The sequence below is a fragment of the Pinus tabuliformis genome, chromosome 9 (assembly GCF_031772625.1).
Source record: "Pinus tabuliformis cultivar Carrire ecotype Pingquan chromosome 9, CPIR1, whole genome shotgun sequence".
In the NCBI taxonomy this organism is placed as follows: Eukaryota; Viridiplantae; Streptophyta; class Pinopsida; order Pinales; family Pinaceae; genus Pinus; species Pinus tabuliformis.
This window is the reverse complement of record NC_142307.1, coordinates 1,368,807,407-1,368,830,306: the sequence shown is the minus strand read 5'-3', so window position 1 is coordinate 1,368,830,306 and position 22,900 is coordinate 1,368,807,407.

Below are 22,900 nucleotides of genomic sequence, written 5' to 3'. Positions count from 1 at the left end.
GAGCCTATGCTCTATCAATACTACGATAAAGCCCATCCAGTCCAAGTGTTGAACCTAGATGCTCTGATACCACCCTGTAATGCATCCCCCTACTATCCCTATCCCCTACTAAGGGTAGGAGGAGGAAATTACTCTACTAACCCGACCTCCAAATTCTAGTTATGGAAACGAGGTCTAATTTCTTTTTCAATATTTTACAACTTCTTCAAAACTTAAAATATATGACATTATTGCATCCATCTCATCAAGACCTTTCCAATGATATAAAACTTGCTTCAATCTGACTACCAAATTGAATGATGTGGCTTTTTAAAGATTGATCTATTAGATAGTGCCACATCATCTAACTTGCGATGTGGTACCCACGTGGATGCTCAAGTCATGCACCATACCATCACCACATGGCAGGTACCAACCCACTCATACCAAGTCATGAATTAGCTTCTCTCTATGACTCACAAAGTACAAACTATAACATAACATATAATGTATATTCAATGTTTGTGGGTGTGGGCCCTCTATGGCCATGTTACCCTAGGAATAAAATCCCCGGAGGTCTCATTATTGTCCCCCATTGAAATTTCCAGGGAAAAACTTCTAGGATATGTGGGTATCTATGTATTCACCTGGACCCCCTTGAAATATAATGCAACCATGCCCACCTTACTTTATAATCTAATGCATCGAGGAAATGCATTCCTTCATGCAACTTCACACTTGACCCCCACTGACTAGGCTTTCACCCTATGTACCTTGCGACTTAAATCTCGAGTATTCTGCCATGCCCTCCATCCAAAATCTTTGGGGTCTGGGGTGACATCACCGGTCCTAAGCGTCGGGTTGATGTCAACGGTCCTAAACATTGGGGTGGCATCATCCTTCATCACGTGGTTCACATGGCCTAGGTCCCACATAAATTTTTTAACTCCTGGAATTCATAGTTTTCATGTTATATGTGATTGTGGGGTTCTCCACCTTAATGCGCCAAATGTTTAACGTCCAACCCTGCCCCACTATGTCATCCTGACACTTCAATCCCATCGAGACTTGCTTAGCCTCCCATCGAAGTATCTGGGGTACCAAACCTTTGGGACACATGAGAGGTTATAAGTGTTCAACTCTCGATGGCTTGAATCTCTCCTTGTTCAAGTTCTTAATCATTGTGCTTGGTTACATGATCAAGGAGGGTTAAGCCATTCCTTCTGAAGTCCTGTGCTTCAGACTTAATAATTCTAGCCTCGCGTGTAGTAACTGTTAATGCATGTATAAAGGCATTTCCTAAGGCTACTGACACATGGTCTATGCAAATACAAGGGTGTATATATATATATAGATGTTATCCTTCATGAGCTTGTGTTACTTTGACCCAAACTTAGCCTGCAAATGCATAACTAAACATAGTGTTCATATATTTGTATATAGATTCAAGGCTATCTCTCTTGAGCTTATGGGTAATATCGACCTGATAGCTAAGATATTTTAAATGCAGGTATTCATTTAACTAACATAGATTGATTTATCTCTTCATGCACAAGCTATTTAGACCAATTCATGGGCTCATAATGGGTATAAGAATAAACCATTCCTAAGAAAATATTTGAGGAGCACTTCTATACAAGAAATCACTTTCCTAGTTGTTAACATGAGTAGTTCATTAACAAAGTAGCCAGATATTCAAACATTTCAATGTAATTAGTTAATCATTAAAAATTATTTCCCATCTCTTCATGCTCAAACAACTTGGGTTGATTTTAAGCTCAGAAATAACCCTATGAAACGAGCCATTCCTTAAAATATTTACACAAGATATTAATATTCTTCGTTCATGTTAGAAACAACACTCCTCAACATTAGCATAACATTAATTCAACACAATCACCAGAGACATGATAATCCCATGCACAAGGCACGAGAGTATACTTATATTATAAGAGATTTGGCAACTGCTATTGGGATTGTAACTCTCCACGCAACCTTAGACAAGGTACAACCACATTTACTTGTAGTTGTCAACCGCGAGCCAAATTCCAGTGCTTGAGGTGGAGTGCTTTTGGGAGGAAACTTAACCCATATTGACAGTTGAAACAAGATGTCACAAGGTCACTCTACTCTCATCCACCAACTAAACAAGATTCCACTAAGTCTTTCTAGACCTTTTAGACATGATTAACATCCATGCAAGGATACCACAATATAGGAGGTCTCATCTCACTTTCAAGAGAAGAGAGTCCACATTAAGGGAAGGTTCGTTAGTGGATAATCTATTGATGGGTAAGAGATCACCTCTCTAGGTACTTCATCAGTGAGCCAAGCACCATATTTTTAGTCCCGATGAAATTCCTGATGGTTCATTAGCCTTAACAAATACTTGAGTGTCTATTCCCAATCCAGTAAGTTCATCAATCCACAAGCTTCCAGTGGGTTCTTCAGCCTTTAAAAAAGCCACTGCTCTCTATAATATTTTCACCTAACAAGCCTATTTGAGGGTTCCTCAGTTGCTTCACTTTCTCTATAACTCTATCACTTTGATTCTGATCGATGCTCTCTGTTACATCTACGACCCTTGGAGGAATTTCTCCACGTGTACATCACTATTATGTTCCATTGCGTAAGTGTGAATGAATTATCTTGCTCCTGACCTGTGTTCATGCCTTCCTAGCAGACCACCATCTGTCTTTTTCCAAGGCTCCACATAGTCAACTTTCCTTGGACGACGTAGCCCATTCTTGTTATCTAATTTTTGTCCTTTGTTGCTTCTTGTTAGAGCTAAAAGACACATGAGCTTGTCCTTTTCTTTTTTAGGTTATTTATCGTACAAACATCCTATTTAAGTCTCTCAACTAACCCATGGTTGATGCATTTAAATTCATGAATTCCTCAAGAAATTTCCCTCCCCAAGAAACTGGAATCAGCGTCCCTTTCTCTCAGCCTTTTTAAATAATTACAATTGTTTACAATGAGGGAATATTAACCAAGGGTTGTCACACAACTCTCTTTTGTTCATTAGGTAAGTAGGTTTTACATTAAGGTATGATGTCTTTGGCTTGGCTCTCTTGCATCTCCCTTCCTTTGAGTTCACTCCTCTACACTTGGGTGTGATCCTAAAGAAGACCACCCCACAACGTAATGTTAAGAATCCTAGAGTTCCTTGGACAATTCTCAATAGGTAATCCTTTAGGTGCATCTCAACATCATCCATTCTTTAACTATGGCATCATTCTGAAGAGGAATTGTGACCCCATAACCCTCAAGTTGCCGATTTTATATCCAACCACCCTAAAAACATAAATTTTTCTTCATCCCTTCTCTCCCATTTTTTTGTCTGTGATCCTAATGTTTGAAATCCCTTAATCTTGATTCTCTTTACTAATAAAAATAAAACATATATATATATATATATATATATATATATATATATATATATATATATATATATAACAAAAACTTCTTTCTTTTGTTTAACTTTGCAAGCTATGTTTTACCAACTCACTACATTTGTAATTTGGGTTGGTCAATCTATTTGGCTCCCATGCACGCAAGATATATCTTTATAATCCACTCGTTTCATTGCCTATTTTTGATAAAGTATTTGGATTGTGTTGTTATACATTCACATGCGAAGTGGTTGATGTCACATGGTTCTCTTGCAAAGTTATAGTCTGCTAGGTTTCTTTGGAACAACATAAAAGTTGATTTATGATGCACTAATTAAATAAAATGGTCTCTTTATTATCCCTTTCATGTTATATTCTCACCATTGATACATATCTAAAGTTCATCACTCCCAACTAGTTTCATATAACTCTGTCAATAAGAAATTGTGATCTTGGCTTTGTCTCAAACTGAGTAATTTGAGTGTCATAATAAGACTTCTCACTTATCAAAGTACGATCGAGAATAATCACATACATAGTGTCATATACAACTTGAGTGGGCCTAATGATTAAGAGCATGTGTTCCTCGTAAGAAGTCATAGGTTCAAAACTAGAGGGGGTAGAGTATGTATGCCCTCGTAGACTTAGTAGTCGAATTGTTTCGTGGAGGTGAGTCCTTTGTCCCCCAAACAAAGGGGTCTCATACACCAATTTGGTATCTAGCTTGGTTGTGACCTTAAAAATAGATAATAATAATAATAACATTGTGATTAATTATTTCCACTTATTTGATGAGTCATCACACATTTAAAATTTGCGCGGACTTCCTTCGATAAAGTGGAACGAGGCTCGTCGCCTAATAATAATATATGAAATGCATGTCATTAGAGTTAATGGTATCATTCCCTACCCACAACACGATTATAACGTTTTGCATATGCCGAAAAACTCAACTCATATAGCTATTTTGAAACTAATATAAAACGAGTGTAGAATCGCAGTGTTTATTTTTGCATTACATTAATGTGTGAGTTCTTAGATGGCATTGAAGGCAAAGTTATGGGAATCACTATTGTGTACAATATTTACATTTACATTTTAGTCTAATATCACATATGCTATAAGTCTAATTGGTTAAATGATGGAAGTATTGTACCAATTTTAACAAGCAGATCAGTGATGTGGCCATAATATTGTACTTGATAACAACACTCAGTGCTCTCATGAGAAATGTGGGATTTTCTTTGAACTATAGTTTATTTTGTGCTACACATTTGATGCATGATAGTAGTCTAATTATTTGAGAATATTCCTTATGTTTTGAAATTATAATGTTATCACTTTCCCGTTATTACAGTTCATAAACGATTGCACTTACTGATTCGATACATCCTAGGTACCTTCTTTGTTACTCATGATCAATGGATATTAATGATGCTTTTCATTATAAGAGAATACACTCATTATATAGGTAGTATATTTCCATATCATTATGAGAAGTCAATTGCATCAAATTGCCCTTTTCATTATTATTATGTATTGGTTTTTTTAAAGAATTTTGAACCACCCTTATTAATGCTTGCTAACATCTAAAGACGTTACGATTTATTCACTAAAAATTTTATTTATCATTAATTTTTTTGGCATAATTAAATTAGGAAACAAATATGTTATGAAGATTTATTCATTAAAAATTTTATTTATCATTAACTTTTTTGGCATAATTAAATTAGGAAACAAATATGTTATGATTTTATTGATATTTTATTCTAATGATTATATTGTTTAATTAGAATTGTGTTGCAAGTTAAAGAAGTATTTCTCTTATCAAAGGAGACATTACATCTATTATTCAGTGTACTCAACTATCCCTTACTCTCTTTATCATCTTTGTAATGGTGGGTGCACTGATTTACTTTGTCAAAGCAAGTCTAGTACCCTTTCTCCACCTTTCTAAACCTTGTAGTTCTCCTCAACTTTCACTAGTAAGACAGGAAGTTTCCTCCATTAAGAGTTTGAGTAGAAACATTTTGGCACTATTGTTGGGAGAAGGTCCACTTACCAAGACACGACCCCCCTAGACTCAACCTTTGGTAAGCGACTAAGCTTATCTTATGACTCCTTGTGAACAACTTGTGCCTAAGAGGTATTCCACAACAAGATCCTCTTAAGGAACCCTTACATTGATCCTTGAGTTTGAGATATTTATTCATCAACAACTTCATAGGATCAAGGAAAACCATACTTTTGAATATTACTCAATTTCCCTAGTGACCAACGACATTTGGTATCTTTTAGAAGAAGAAACTATGCAAGTTTTCCAAAGTAGTCATGGGTGATTGGATTGTTGAGTTGTATAGACCTTTCAAATTTGAAAACATTCATGGTAAACCCCATGACTCCAATGAGAAGGCTATTGATAAGTTGCCAACTTTCCAAGGAAATAATGTCATGTTTGCATAAAACCATTTGCGATCCTTTAAGAAAGGAAACAAATCATGAGGATGTGTTGATGAATTGTTTTCCCTCTCTCTAGACTATGATGTGTTTGATTGGTTCATATCCTTACCTACAAATGGCATCATATATTTGAATGATTTGAAAAATGTATTCTTAGATAAATGGGGTGATAAAAGTAATGTGGGGTACTTGTTAGCTGCAATTAATTTTGGAAAGGAGAATGAAAATGAGATGGATGAATTCAACATAATATTTTTTCAGATGGTGCAAAGGATTGGCCAAAATTACAGGCCCATTAGGAAAGCTATTCGTATACATTACCTCTATGCTCTTGATGGTGATATTGCTTTCCTTCTAATTCAACAAAAGCTATGAATTTGATAGTTTCCTAAGAGAATGTTGTTAACATTGAAAGGAACTTGACTACTACTAATAAGGCTTTCCAAGTTTCCTCCTCTAGGGCTAGGAATAATACAATAAAAATGTTGTCAATACTAGTACCTCTAAAAACGAAATGATAATTTTCTTATCAAATGCTATGAAGAGAATGAAACCTATTTTTTTCTAAAAAACTTAAGTTCTCTCGCAACAAAACTAAGCTATGCAAAATAAGCTAGTCCTTTTGAAAAGATACACCCAACAAACCATATCTCAACCAATAAATGGTGGGTGGGAAAATTTTAGACAAAACCAACAAGGCCAAAAAAATCAACCTCAAAGTGTCTTTCTTGAGGCCAAAAATGTGGAAGATTGAAGAAATAATTATTGATGTATTCCTTATGATATACCACATAATCAAGACACTTTTAGAGTGACCTAGGAAGCCATCAAATTAATGCTTGAAAGACAAAACAATGAGGCAAATGATGAAGTAAATTACTTGGAGGATATTATAAATATTGTTAGAACTAATCAATTGAAGCATATTGATCGAGCAATGGTTGATAGAGAATTAGCACATAGGCCTACCCAAGAGGAGATTAAAAGAAAAATCTAAGAGATGAATTCGATGACCTACCGATAAAGGTAAAATAGGTCCAACAATAGCTTTCATGTAATCCAACTACCATTAAGTCTATAAAAAAATCATACCGACCAATTGTCAATCCAAAGTAACTCAAATATTCAACCATTAGATCCTCCTAAAATATGCTCAACCAACCCATATTTTGAAACACCAATTTCTAATGTAACAAGGAGAGGAGATTGTGGTATCCACATTGATTTACAAGCATATTTGACCAAGTCCCATGTGGTTGTCCCTTTTTTGGAACTCTTGAAGATTAAGCTCATAATTAATGAAGTAGGAAGAATTTGTGGATTCAATAGTATTGAGGATGAGCCTTCCCAAGATACTCTAATATTTCTATAGAATATAAACGAGGGAGGATCAAGTCATGGAAATCCCCTTTCTACATGTCATTAAGGATGAATGATTGGACTTTATACAACTATATGTTGGTTTTTTGGGCTTCTACCGAAGTCATACCCTTGAAGATAATGCATTAGCTATGTATTAGTACAACAAAACCTTATAGGAATACTTTTTCCATGGACAAGTGCAAGGTCATGGAGTTTGGGATGATTAAGGACTTGGTTGTAGGTTTGAATAAATATTGTGATATACATAGAATTATGCATGTAGTGGCTATTCATATACCTAATTATTTGGGAATTCTATTTTCTAGAAATTTTTCTACATATTTGGGTCGTCCCTTGCAAATGGGCTTATCTTATGCTACCATTGATGTTCGTGATGGTAGTTTTATCACTTTGTTTAGAGAATGTTTTAGATAGTATCATGTTGAAAAAACTAGAGAACTAATAAACAAGTTTGTCAAGACCTTAAATGATGATGTTAGAAGTTATGTTCTTATTTCATTTTCTCTTGCTCCTAAGAAAATTGAAGATGAAGTAAAGTATGATAAGAAGGGATTTGGAAGGAAAAACCTTGTGGACGAGAATATACAGTGCTAAGAGAATATGTTCCATAATATTTAGGATTGTAAACGAATTTCTTTTTCCTATGTAAGCATAGGAATTTTCCTTGTTCTTGTGACTTTTCACCTTTTGATGAGACCCCTTTGCTTCGTACCTTTGTGCACATACTTTTTCTTAATCTTGATCAATTATTCCTCTTTTCCCACATTTAGAGCCACCTTGGAAACCTTTCTTGTTTGACCATACCCATTCCTTAAGTTAGTGGTTGAAAGGAATGGTGCATCATCCAAACTAGCATGGGTTGAGCTTTAATTTCCTTCCTCGAGGTCACTCCTTGGTATTTGTTATATATGTTAATGAATCTATGCATAGAAGGGCATTGTGCGAGGTTAGCCTCATTCATTGGTTGCATTGGTTTCATGATTTCAAAATGCGCACATGGTGGCACCTAATGACAAGCCATACTTATGCACATAAATAAGCTCATTGAGAATTAACCTAGTTGTTTATTTTCCTTGGATCTGCTTTCTCATTTGAAAATTTCATTTCATTCATTTTCCTAACTGATTTCTTGATGCATATTGAATGTTGTGTTGGATTAATTTACATGCATCATCTATATTTTTTATTTCATGCCTTAGTTTTAGAAGAAAAAGACGATCTTTTGCAAAGTAGCTTTCATTCCTTCTAGGTTGGTAGAGTGCCTTTCTCATGCTCTCTTTGATTTGGATGATAAATAGATTACAAGTGTGGACAATATTCTAGAGTTATCATACACTCTAGCATAAAGTTTATATCCTCTAGTAGGAGCTAACAGGTGCCTAATTTGGCATCTTTCCAACACCCATCTAAGACCCTTTTGCACATCATTTTCCAATTTTCACCTAACCCCAATAACATTTTTTCCCATATAAGTGAAATTTGGTCAAGGCACAATTATCCTCTTAATATTCCATTTTAATGGTTATTCTTATGTGTTTAAGTAGATAAGAACCTTTCTATGCTAACCAATGGCATTCAAGAGGCAGAGTTGAACAAGTACCTTCAGAGAGGAGTAGGATATAGATGTTGCAACTCACCATGGATAGTTTCTACAACTCCTAGTTGCTAGGTGTTGCAACTCTTCGTTTCTAGATGATGCAACTCCATATTTCCAAGTGTTGCAACTCCCTATCATTGATTGTTGTGACTCACCATTCTATTGTAGTGTTGCATTCCAAAGTGCTACAACTCTAAGGTGTTGACACTTCTGCTGCAACTTCAAGGTGCTAACACTCATGTTGTGACTTCGACGTACTAACACTCGTGCTATGAATCTTAGGTGATGACACTCATGTTGTGAATCCTCATTGTTTCTACTTTGATCTAAATCTTAGGGGGAATTATAACATAAGTTCAGATGTATAAGTCCTAAAGTGATAATTTTATGTAAAAGGGAACTTAATCGATATGTAACTGATGGGTTCAAACCTAACCAAAGTTGAATCCATAAAAAATATACCTTTTTAGAAGGAAATAGGAAGAGATTGAAGGGGGAGAAGGAGAGGTCCCTAAATTGGTATCATTGCATGTAATGGTTCTTATTAATGGAATTATTCTTCTTCTCTCCCTTTCTCTCTCTCTCTAGCTCATTCTAAAGGATTTTTTTTATCTTAAATGAGTTATTTATGGGAATTGATTTCACTTCCTGGCTTGAGAGATATTGTCAATTGAAGTCACACATGTCCATAAAGTGATCAAGTCATGCGTACCTTGAGTTTCATGAATAATTTTCTCACTCCAATGATCATCATAGTGCATGTATCTTATATCAATGGAAATATCTCTTCAATACCTCAAATGTGTATTTGAAATAAGTTGATTTCATCACTTGTAGAAAAATTTATCAACATGGTTGCAACAAGAAGTCCGTTTCTAGAGAAATTAGAAAAAAAAAAACATGGTTTTGCGTCATCCACAAATCCATAGTTATGGGTAAACCACACAAAAACATTCTCCAAACTTGTCATTGCCAATTCGGTTATGGGTCATCCAAAAACCCATGGTTATGGGTTAACCACAAAAAACCCTTCTCTTCATTGATCTTCATTGACACTTGGCACATTGTAATCATGATGGACATGGTTCATCAAAAAACCCACAGTTATGGGCTAACAACACAAAACCCTTCTCTTCATTGGCTCATGGCATATCGTAATCATGATGGTACATTAAACATAATACGACACCTCCTTTTTTATCATTTTGAATGATGGGGACCATCATTATCTAAGGGGGGAGGATTGATCTGAATCTTAGGGGCATTATAACCTAATTCATATATATAATTCATAAAGCCATATTTTTACATAAAAGATGTAACAACCCCAGATTAAAAGTAGATGTAATAAAGTTAATAAATGAAAAATAAGGCCAAGGTTATGACACACGTATTCCAAGTTGAATGTTGGGAAAATTATGCTAGTGGGCATCACTTATTATTTAAATTGGCTAAAGGGAAATTTGCAAAGGATTTGAAAAGGAAAAAAATGCATTATTGGTATTTTATTTATGAAAATAAAGGAAAATAGGAGAAAAGGGAGGTGAAAGGTCATATAGGTTGCATGTGAGGAGTAAATTGAAGGAAATAGAGGAAAACAGAAGAAATTAGAGGCATAAATAATAAAAGACATCAGAGCATGAGTTTGGGGCCTTTTGTCAGTTTAGTTTTGGAATTAGTCTCAGAGAGGAGAAGAGAACCAAGAGGTGATCTAGATCTTTTACTTCAAGGATGCATACAAAATTGCATTTAAAAGAGAATGTAAACAAGTAAAATAAACATATGAAAATAAGCGGAAATCAAAAGTAATCATGAGATCAAAGGCATAAGGCGATTTGATGACAAATTTCACCCAATGTGGGCCACGTCTCTAGGCCCTACTCAATGCAAGGAGGCCTCTTTCATTAAATGGCAGCAAAACTAAGAAGGTGGAACCGAGAGCGAGTTGCAGGTGGAAGAGTGCGCCCCAAGCCAGAACTGCGCCCAGGTGGGCACGATTTTCTAGAAATATTCCTATGGAATCCTGGGAGAATATTTTTGCAGGGAATCTTGAGGGAATCTAAAGATTCCTTAGAGCTCTAGAAGTCACCTTCTCATAACAAGGTCAAGTTTATAGTCATTTTACATGATTTCACGCCATGAATTCAACAGTGATGTCCATTTTTGCAGGTGAGCTTTGCATTTTTAGACCATTCCAGAAAATGGACGTATAAGGGTCATTTATGAAATTGATTGAATTTATTTATGTTACCATTTAATGATAGAGGCGTCCCCACATTAAGTAAGGCCCAGAGACATAACCCACATTGGGTGAACTTCGTCATCAAATTGTCTTATTCCTTTGATCTCATGATTTCTTTTTATTTCCGCTTCTTTTAATGTATTTATGTTACTTTGTTACATGCTCTTTTAAATGCAATTTTGTATGCATCCTTGAAGTAAAAGTGTTGGCTCAATGGGCCCTGACCCAGGTTCAGCGTAAAGCAACCACACAAATCCCTACACTACTGACCCTTTCGGCATCAATCCGTGGAGTGCAGACTGAAGTCTCACCCAAAGCAGTATGGGGGGATGCAGGAACCAGGTTTCCACACCCTGAGATGGTTGCGATGTCAGTTAATCCTTAACATTCCTTCATGTAGATCGATAAGCCCTTTAGGCTTATCAAAGTACTTTTCTTATTCTTCCTTCAAGCCTCCTCGAAAGTCTCTGATCATCCTTCATGGGCCCTAAATAGATAGATCAAGCACTTACACACCCCTGTAATTACTCTTACTTTTGTATCTACCCAGATTTGCTTAAGTATTGGTTACTTTAACATGCATTTATGGTTATCTTCGCGTAAACATATATCCCTACTTGCGGTCATATAAAACAGAAAAACATATAGACTCATGCATCAAGGTAGCATTAAAACATAAACCCAGTAGTCAACATAACATAATCGCATTCAATGAACAGAAGTAAAATACACAGGTAATTTCAGAATACTCCTCTTTATTATTGATTCAAATATCCAGTACAGACTCAAACTACCTTGCGCACACAGCTATAGGGGTCTACGCACTCAGCTGCAGACGTCTACCCTAGGGCTTTGCGGACTCAACTACACAACCTTTTCCGACGCTAAGACTCTTTACTCTTAGCTCTCACAAACCCATTCATAAAACATAACAAGACTCAACTATGAATTGAACTATCTTAGACTCCTCTAAGACCTCCTTCTTATACAAGACCATGTTCTGCAGACCATGGGTAGATCTCTAAAGACGACATGCTTTTACACAAAAGAAGGGTAGAAACCCTTTATTGACTCTTGACATCTTAGCGCTCCGCGACCACAAAATATGGAGACTTTACACAAAACTTGGGCTTTGAGCCCCAAAAATTGGGCTTTTAACACCAAAATTGACCCTAGGGGACCCGTTCCCAATAGGCCCCTAACACAAATCTGGTGACTCACCCTCGAGTCACTCTCCTAGCGTGGAGATCTTATCGCGAAGACCTCCCAACTCCACCTACATGAATGCAACTTTGGCAGTGCATTGTGTTTCCGCCTACTTCATCTATTCGACCAACTGCTCCATCGATGGCCTTGCACCATCTGCCTATACCTTCTACTGCATTCCCTACAAACTAGCCAGTTTTCCTTTTATGGCGGTTGTGAGTGCATAGACTTCATCAAGTCAATGTCCTATTCTGGCCTTGAGGATGATCTCTTTGCACTGCGCTGCATCCACCTGCTCCTTTAGCACCTTTGCCTCCTGCAATTTTGCTAGCCTCTACATAAGGGTGACAGTGCACGTCGTCACTTTGACTTCATCATATCTTTGTTGCAGCTCTTGGGCCTCCATTTCCAAACTTTACAAGGTGGGATCCTCCTGCAAATTGGTAACCACTTTGAGTGCCTGATCGAAGAGCATTGTGCACTCCTTTACTATGCTATGTACAGTGGCTATCGCATCTCTAACAGCAGCCTCGCACTGCTCCTTTACCTCTGGCGAAGTCGAGGGCTGGTCCCTCAATGCAAGTTCTATGATCTTAAGGTTCAGTTCCAACTGAACCTTGGCCAGCTCTGATCTCGCTTCATGCACTCCGGCAGCAAGCTTCTGAATTCGTTCATCCACTAGCGCATCTTCAGGAATATCCAGCTTGAGGAAAAACCTGCATGCCTCTACCACTACCTTGGTATTGTGCTCATTCTTCACAGTGATAGCCTTAAAGATCTCGATGGCATAAGTCTTCTCAGAAAACATTTGGGCATTGTTCACCTTCTACTCACTGATGACATTTAATTCTTGTTGTTCCTAAGCCTAAAGTTCTGCAATCACACCATCATGCAGGGTGTGAAGGGCTTCTCTTAGAAGTGAAGCCAAGTCTAGCCTGACCTTTTGGAGGGCATGGACAGTAGCCCAATCATCTTCTACTTCCACGGTCATCGATCTAGAAACGCGATAAATTGGGGGTCCAAGGGGTGAACTAGTTCTGCTACTTCAACTGTCCCAGGCGCCAAGCTAGTTGATGCCACGCTACTGCGACCCTCACTGGTATGCACTTTTGATGCCTGGATTTGCATCTCACACAAACCTGTCTGAATGGCACCCAATACCTACTTCTTCTATTACTCGAACTGTTGTAGCAGTTCTACGATGGCATCCCTCACCATATCACCAATGTCATTCAAATCACCTTCTGTCAAGGTGATCGGGTCAAGGGGGGTCTTTCTGGCCTTGAACTTCTGCGGCCCTACTTTCTCTGGTTCCTTGTTATGCTTAATCCAGAATGAAGTAGTCTTTGGGTCCGCTCCTCCCTACCCTGTCTGCTGGTCCTCCTCCTCTTCTGTTTTCAGGGAAGGTGACTTCTGACTCCTATCAAAGTCGTGCTCCTCTTCTTCCGCTGTCTATTTGTCGACAGTGCGCTTTGCCCTGGATTTTTCCTCAGCCTCCTTCTTCCTCTTTTCTACTAGTTGTTCCATCTTCCTCTTGGCCTCTTCTTTCTTTTGTTGTGATGCGGACTTGCTAGGCCCAGCTGTCAAGTCCGAAGCAGGATGGCAATCTACCAGCCAGCGGTCAAGGACCACTGTCATTGCATCATTTGTGGCCAGTTATGGAAGGTCATACCACTTTTGTTCAGGATCCTTCTATGTGAGCATGGAGACCCGGTGTAAGTCCGCCTTGAACTCGACATACTCTGCCAGCTGATCATAAAACTTTGGTTTGCGTATGATGGCCATGTGGATATTCATCTCCATCAAGATCCAAAATACCTTGCTGTCCTTGACCCTTTTGGGGTCCTTCATAGCCCAAAGTGAAGCGAACTTCGCCGCTTCCAGTAGGTCTTATGCGACAGGAGCAAACTGACTATCCTCTGGTAACTCCCACACGATCAACACTATGGATAGCAGCAGCCATGCGTAGTGAAACATCTTGATTTGATCATGTGCCTCTCTACAGTTAGCAAGAAACTTGTGCAGAGGCAGCATGCCTAGTTGAACTGTACGCCCTCTGCACACCAGGCCGCTAAAGACACTACTGGTGCCGACACTTCATCTGTGCAACACTTCCGCATAATCTTGCCTGCCAGGATTTGAGCGACTACCTTGACCATGGGGTTCGTTATGCTAGTGATGGAGTAGTCGCGCAACTTCTTCGTGAGCTTAAATTTATCCTTCATTGCTTTGGTGAGGTCGCGCTCACTTGCCTTTCCTCCAAATGCCATGGCCATATTTTCTCCTATGTGCAGCAGCCGAGTGATCCTATGGATCAGCATGTCAGTGATCAGTATCATCTCCTCTAGCCATAGGCACCCATTGTGCACCAAGCACAATAGCTACTTGATCACTATCATGGTTATGGGCGTGTGGTTGTAATGCAGTACCCACAGCATGTTTAACAAACCAGCCTTATCCACCCCTTTTACCCACTTTCTTGGCTCCAGCATGGTCACACCAGAGTCTTTGTAGAAGATGCGGTGCATGAGTTGATTTGTGGTTAAGTGGGGAAAACACTTTATATCAGCCAAATCCCAGTCCTCCAATTTTAACAAGGGGATGGCCCCAGGTGCAGTCCTTCAAAGGCAATTTTGTCTAGCAGCAAGGGTGTATGTTACACGGCCTTGTTTTCATCAATGTCCTTTGGAACCTTTATCTTCCCTCTACGTGGAGGAATGTACTCAGGCAGTTTAGAGATAGGGTCGGACCCCTCAACGTCAACATCCTCTACCCCCCTGTCAATGTCTTCTTCATCCATAGGGATCTTCTCAACATCCTATTTAGGTTCAAGGTCAATTAGCTTTCCCTTCTCCTGCACAATGGGCTTTTCCTTCTGTGGGTGCCTTTTGGGTGATGCATGCACCAGATGTGGTGCTTTCTGCTTATATATATTTAATTTTGGACCCTCTTGGGTCAGCGTAGGCCTCGGCCTAGGCGTCCTCGGTGATTTAGGCACTTATGTCAGTACTTCGATGCTCTCAACCTCCGATGCAGCTTCCTTAGCTGCCATTTCCATTTCTGGGGCAATTCCCTTAGCTACCATTACTTCTCTTGCACTCACATTTTCTGCAGGTGCCGACATAATACTTGACAAGAACTCTTGTGTCTCTTTTGGCAACCTCTCAAACATCGAACTCGCTATCAAAGCTTCAAAGTTCTCATGGTTCATGTGTGCCTGAGAGCTCAACACCGCAATTCTCAAAATGTCAAGTGTTTTTTGCTGGGTAGCCACCTTTAATTTATAGGCCTTTTCAAATTCAAATCCGACTGTTCCCCACAAAATTTGTTCATAAATTTTGGATTGGCGGCATATTTTCATAGATCCTGCCCTTAAATTATGACTTAAATGCTGCCCCCCCCCCCCCCCCCCCCCCCCGCTTCATTTAGCCATTTTCCCACTGTCAAGTCATGAACAGTGACCATAACGGTCACTTTCTGGCTACCCTGCACGGTCCATTCTTGGATAGCGCAGCTCCCTACACTTTTCTGCTGACACTGTGACATTCCTTCATTACGCACAGTTCCCCAATAGCGCAGCTCCCCAACCGAGGCAGTGTATTTTATAGTCTTGCACCTCCTTTCAGTTGCCTAGAGCACTAAGAATGTGCTTCCACCATGTTGTCATCTAACAAATCGTTGGTGTATGGCTTCAATCAGCTGCCATTCACCCACCCTGGGAATGGTTCCCCGTTCAAATTTACCAACTGAACTGCTCCACCATCGGTAATCTCCTTAATGACATAGGGCCCCAACCAATGCATCCGAAATTTTCCTGGAAATTTATCAAAATTCCTATCATATAATAGAACTAAATCATTTACCTTGAAGGTGTGTAGTTTGATGTGCCAATCGTGCCATGCCTTTCTGCACTCCTTTTGAACCTGTTGATGGAATCCAACTAGAAATCTATCTTCTTCAAGCTCTGTTAGTTGCGCGAGCCTCTCCTCTAGGGCTCCGCAGTCCGACATTCCTGTGAATGCTGCTATGCATAGACTAGGTACAATGTACTCCATCGGCATCATAGCTTCCACACCATAAACCAGTTTGAATGACGTTTGTCCAGTCAACTTCTTGCAAGTCGTTCTATAAGCCCATAGCACCGCGTGCATGCGAACATCCCAATCGTTTCTTTAAGCATTGCAAACCTTCATGAGTGTGCTCTCCAGTATTTTATTAAATTCTTCCACCACCCCATTAGCCTACAGATGATAGGGTGTGCTCTTCTGATGGTAAACCTAAAACTCTTTTGTCATCGCACTGATCATCTCATCGAGAAAGTGTATACCGCGATCGCTCATTATAAATTTTGGACAACCAATCCTTGTCAGCACATACTCAAAGATGAATTTTACTATTTTCACGCTTGTACAGTCCTTCATAGGCTATGCCTCCACCCACCTAGTTAAGTACTCAATCGAAGTGATGATGTATTGCGCACTCGTCTTTTTACCTGAAGGTTGTGTTGATCCTACAAAGTCAATCGCCCACTTCTCGAAGGGCTGTAGCATTATCTATAGATTCAACAGTATCTCATCCCTGCATGAGGGTCTGCCCATCCTTTGGCATGCGTCACATGCCCTATAATATGATTTTGAATCCTTATGCAAGGTCGGCCACCATAACCCAGCGCGTAGAATCTTCTGTGTTGTTTCTTTTCCTACATAATGACCTCTCGTAGCTCTGTCATGAGCCTCAATGAGGATGTTGTTTCGTTCAAACTCTGGAATGTAACATCACAATATTTCATCTGATCCCATTTGGTACAAGTTCCCTGTAATGACAGAAAAGTCTGTCGTGCGCACCACGAGTTCCTTCTTCTGTTGGATTGTATATCCTTCCGGAGGCATACCTGTCGTCAAGAAGTGTATAATATCTTCAAAGTGGTTGTCTGCAACGCGTACTGCAAAGAGTTGTGTGTTGGGTAGTCCTTCCTCCAAATTCGTAGGTTCCTATCCCATTTCAATGCGTGACAGATGATCCGGTCCATCATTCAAGCATCCTGGTTTCATAATAACTTTAAAATCATACTCTTGGAACAAAAACAACCATTTACATATCTTCCCCCCAACACAAGCTTGTTGACTAGGTATTTTAATGCAGAATGGTTTGTATACATCTTAAAATTTCTACCCAACAAATAATGCTTGAACTTCTGGAGCGCGTACACCATAGCTAGTCCTTCGCGCTCTGTCATAGAATTATTTTTCTCAGCCTTGGACATCTTCCTACTTGCGAATGCTATAGGGTGATCCAGGTCCCCTTCACCGGCCTGTCTCGGTACTACTCCTAGCACAATACATGACGCGTCCACATGTACATGAAATTCCTTCTTCCAATCTGGGAAGACTAGGATCGGCTCGATGGCCATTTTCTCCTTCAGCACATCCAAGATCTTCTGGCATTCTTCATTCCAACAGAACGTAACATCCTTATTTAATAGTTTCTCCATCGACACAATGATCTGGGCATATCTCTTGATGAATTTTTTATAGTATCCTATATGCCCCAACGTTGCACGCAGCTGTTTCACAATCCTTGGTGCCTCCAAATTTATTATGACCACAATCTTCATAGGGTCTACCATCAAGCCTTGTCTACATACCACATGGCCCAGCAAGATCCCAAAAGGGACTCAAAACAAACATTTCTTTAGATTGAGCGCGACCTGGTACCTCCGACATGTATCTAGCATCAAGCGCAGACTTTCCACATGGCACTTCACCAGTCTGAACACTGTCCAATCATCAAAGTATACTTCCAAAAATTTATGAATGAAATCCTTGAACGCCACAATGACTACACGCGAAAAGATCGTTGGCATGTTCTTCAACCCAAAAGGCATCACCGTATACTGGAATCATCCCCATTCAGTCGCGAAGGTCATCTTACTTCTATCCTCTGGTGCGATATTGATTTGATGGTACCCAGAGAACCCATCAGTGAACGAATATGCTTCCTGACCACCTACATTATTCAGGACCTCAATGGTGAACAGGGTTGGGAAGGGATCATGCACACAGGCATCATTCAATTTCCTGAGATCTACGCATATCCTTATTTCTTCCTTCTGCTTCTTTTCCTGAACCACTATTGGGCTTACCCAATCAGATTCTTCCATCGGTTCAATAATACATGCCGCGAGCATCTTGTCTAAATCTAAGTGGACCCTTTGTTTATACTTTTGATTGAGGCGGTAAGGTCTTTGCTTCACAGGTTTCGCGTCCAGTTTTAGGGTAATCTTCATGACACCTAGGTCACGTATTATCCCTTTCAGATCTGAAAACTTTGTGGGAAAGAAATCTTGATATTCACGGAGTAGTTCAGTGACCTTATCTACTATCACGTCATCCTAGTAGTCCCCAATATTTGCAAACTTCAGCTCTGCCTCCGTACCAATGTTCACCTGTCTGGTCTTGAGTAGCTCAGTTATTTCTGGGTTCTCTAGATGTTGTCCTTCAACTTCGCGGTTTCCTTTAGTCTATGGAATATTAATCTTCCTTTGGTCTTCATCTTCTTCTTACACTGTGACGTTGTAGCACTCCATGTTAGGAAACCAGCTCACAAAAAGATAGAAAAGATATATCAACGCCTTAGAATTCAGCCTCTTCGAGGGGGCAGCCTCCTTTACATTACACAAATGAACAAGTCTTGGATGATACAAATGACTAAACCTCCCTTCTATATATAGGAGTCTAAGGGTCACAACATAATCAAGCCGACATAATAGTAATAACATAAGGGCACAAAAATAACAATAGTGGGTTTCTATGGGGCATACTAATAACAATATGGGGACAATAGGGGCACAATAATCACAATAAGGGATACAATGACTATAGTAATGGGGGAATCACTAGTATTATAAGGGTCTCACATGCCCCTCTCCTTCCAAAAATCATTGTCCTCAATGCTTGAGTAGTTATGGACACTTCTGTATAAAATTCTCATCCTCCCATGTGGAATCTTCAACGGATAAGTTCTTCCACTTGATGAGATACTCTGAAATTGATCGATTTCGTAACTGTCGAGTTCTTGTTTCTGTGACTGCTTCCGGTTCCAATATGATTTTTCCTTCCATGTCAACTTCTAGCAATACTGTTTGAACTCGGAGCTTGTCACCTATAACATTCATTAAACATGAAACATGGAAAGCTGAGTGCACTCGAAAAGCTGCAAGAAGCTCCAATTTGTATGCCATAGTACCAATATTTTACAACACCTTGTATGGACCACAATACTTTGGTGATAATTTATTATCTTTCTTAGCTTGCTTGAGGGAAATTTGTTTATATGGTTGTAGTCGTAGGAATACCCAATCACCTACATCAAAACTTCTTTCGTTGCAATGTTGATCTGCCTGTTGTTTCATTCTATTTTGCACCAACGTGAGGTTATCCTTTAAGAGTTGGAGAACTTATTGTCGATGCTCGATGTGATGTTCCACTGCTTGAACCTTAGAATTTTCTCTTAAATATGATGTGATGGGTGGTGGATGATATCCATAAAGTGCCATAAATGGGGTCATTTTTGCTGCAGTATGGAAGGAAGTGTTATACCACCATTCAGGCAGAGGAAACCATTTAACCCATTGTGTCTATTTATCAGATACAAAGCAACAAAAATATCCTTCCAAACATTCTTTTACTATCTCATTTTTCCCATCAAATTGAGGATGATAAGATGAGTTATGAGCTAACTGAGTACCGAGACAAGAAAATAATTCTATCCAAAAATTTCCAGTGAAAATGGGATCTCCATCGCTTACAATAATCTTTGGGTTTCCATGTAGCTTTTGAATTGTTTCCATAAATGCAGTAGAAACTGTAACGGATTTAAATGGATATGATAATGCAAAAAAGTGTGCATACTTGGTAAGTCTATCAACTACCACCATGATGACACTCTTTCCTTCGAACTTGGGTAAACCTGTGATAAAATCCATTGAAACCTCCTCCCAATGTTGGCTTGGAATGGATAAAGGTTGTAATAGACCTGGGGTATTAATTATTTCAACTTTAATTTGTTGGCAAACCAAACATTCCACCAAAAACTTTTGAATATCCGATTTAAGGCCATCCCAAAAAAATTCCTTCTTAACCCTGTGGTAAGTTTTTAAAAATCCTGAGTGCCATCCTAAGGGAGAAGTCTGCAATTCCATAAGAATCTTTTGTTTGAGTTCAGAATTCTTACATAGGTATAACCGATCTTTGTACCATAACGAATCATTTTTCTAGCTAAATGTATTTAAGATGTACTGGGATCCTGTTGTATCTTTCGAATGAGTGCCCACACTTCTTCGTCATTCTTCCATTCCTCCCTTGCTTCATTTATCCAATCTGATTGGATAATAGAAATGGCACACAACAATGCTTCCACGTCCTCATCCTTTCTTAAGAGTGCATCTGCCACAACATTTTGCTTCCCTTTTTTGTAGATTATTACAAAGTCATAACCCAACATCTTTGTGATCCATTTTTGTTTCTCTTCAAAGGATAATCTTTGTTCTAAAAAGTATTTAAGACTATCATGATCCGTTTTTACCTTGAAGTGTCTTCCCATTAGGTAGGGTCACCATTTCTTAAGTGCATGTAGTATTGCCAACATTTCCTTCTCATAAATAGCTTTGTGCAAATACTTTCCCTTGATTGGACGACTTTCGAAAGCAATGGGTCTTTCATCTTGCATTAAACACAACACCAATTCCATTTCTTGAAGCATCACATTCCACAATAAAGTTTTTTGTGAAGTTTGGCGTAGCTAAGACCGGTGCTTGGCACATTGCCTCTTTAAGATGTTCGAAGGCCTTTGTTGCTTCTGGAGTCCATGAAAATGCATCTTTCTTCAATAATGTTGTTAGAGGTGCTGATGTTCTCCCATAACTCTTAACAAACTTGTGACAATACCATGTCAACCTAAGAAATCCTCGCAGATGCTTTATGCGTGTGGGGATTTTCCATTCCTTAATGGCTTTAATTTTTCTAGGGTCTACCTTAACACCTTCATGAGATACAATATGACCTAGATATTCCACCTCTTGTACTCCAAAGAAACATTTGGAGCTTTTTGCATATAATTGTTTCTCCTCCAATAGTTTGAGCACCCTGTCAACATGTTCAACATGATCCTTCCAAGACTTGTTGTAGATTAGTATATCATCAAAAAATACTAACACAAATTTTCTAAGGAAGGGTTTGAAAATGGAATTCATCAAACATTGAAATGTAGAATGTGCATTGGTAAGGCCAAAAGGCATGACCAAAAATTCATAATGACCCTCATGAGTTCTAAATGTTGTTTTCGGAATGTCTTCAGTCTTCATTATGATTTGATGATATCCTGAATGAAGATCCAACTTGGTGAAGTAAATTAATCCATGCAATTCATCCAATAATTCATCAATGACGGGAATGGGAAATTTATCTTTAATATTGAGCTTGTTGAGCTCCCTATAATCCGGACACATGCGCCATGATCCATCCTTCTTGTGCACCAATACTACTAGAGTAGAGAAAGAACTTTGACTAGGTTGAATTATACCAGCCTCTATCATTTCTGCAACCATATGCTCAATTTCACCCTTTTAGGCATAGGGATGTCTGATGTTTGGAGGAACACTTCCTAGAATCAAATGAATAGCATGATCATGATCACGAATAGGTGGGAGACTATTGGGAGTCTCAAATACCTTGGAATGATTGTCCAAGACTTTTTGGAAATCTGGAGAAATAGATGACTTCGATGTGGGAACCTCTAGCAAACATAATTGTGCAATTACACCTCATTGTTCCTTCTTTAGAAGATTTGTCATACTGTTAGAGCTGATTATATTTCCTGGTTTCCCTACAATACCCCTTAATTCAACTTCCTTTCCTTCTGCACAAAATTTCATAAAAAGTTCTTGAAAATTAAAAGCTATTTTACCCAAGGATTGTAACCATTGGAATCCTAGTACAACATCAGCACCACCCATTGGAATGGAAAGAATTGGGCTATTCAATACATATTCTCCCATGGATAGCTTGATATTATGGCACTTTCCAGAGCAATTTATGGTTCCTCCACTTGCAACAACCACTTGACACTCTGGTGTTGTATATAGGAAGCAATTCAATTCCTTTGATATCTTACAATGAATAAAATTATGGGTAACTCCCGAATCAATCAACACTATTACCTTTTTTCTTCTTGATATGTCCTTCCATCTTGATAGTTTTAGGAGTGGTAATTCCAACTAATGCATTACAAGATATGTTTGGATTCATTTCTTCTTTATCTAGGGTTTGTTCTTGGAGTATATCCTCTTCTTTTGACATTTCTTATTCCTTTTCTTCCTCCTCTTCACAATCTATGTAGAATAATTTCTTCTTAGCACACTTATGACCTTTAGTGTATTTGCTATCACAACTGTAACAAAGCCCTTTCGCTCTTTTTTATTCCAATTTTTGTGGTGTCAACCTTGTAGGTTGTGGAAGGCTAGGGGCAACAACACTTCCATCTTTATAGTTGTGAGTGGTAGGCTTCTTGGTTGCCATAATTTTGCTTTCCATTTTTCTTGCTAACCTGAATGCCTTCTCCAATGAATTAGGTCTCCTACCC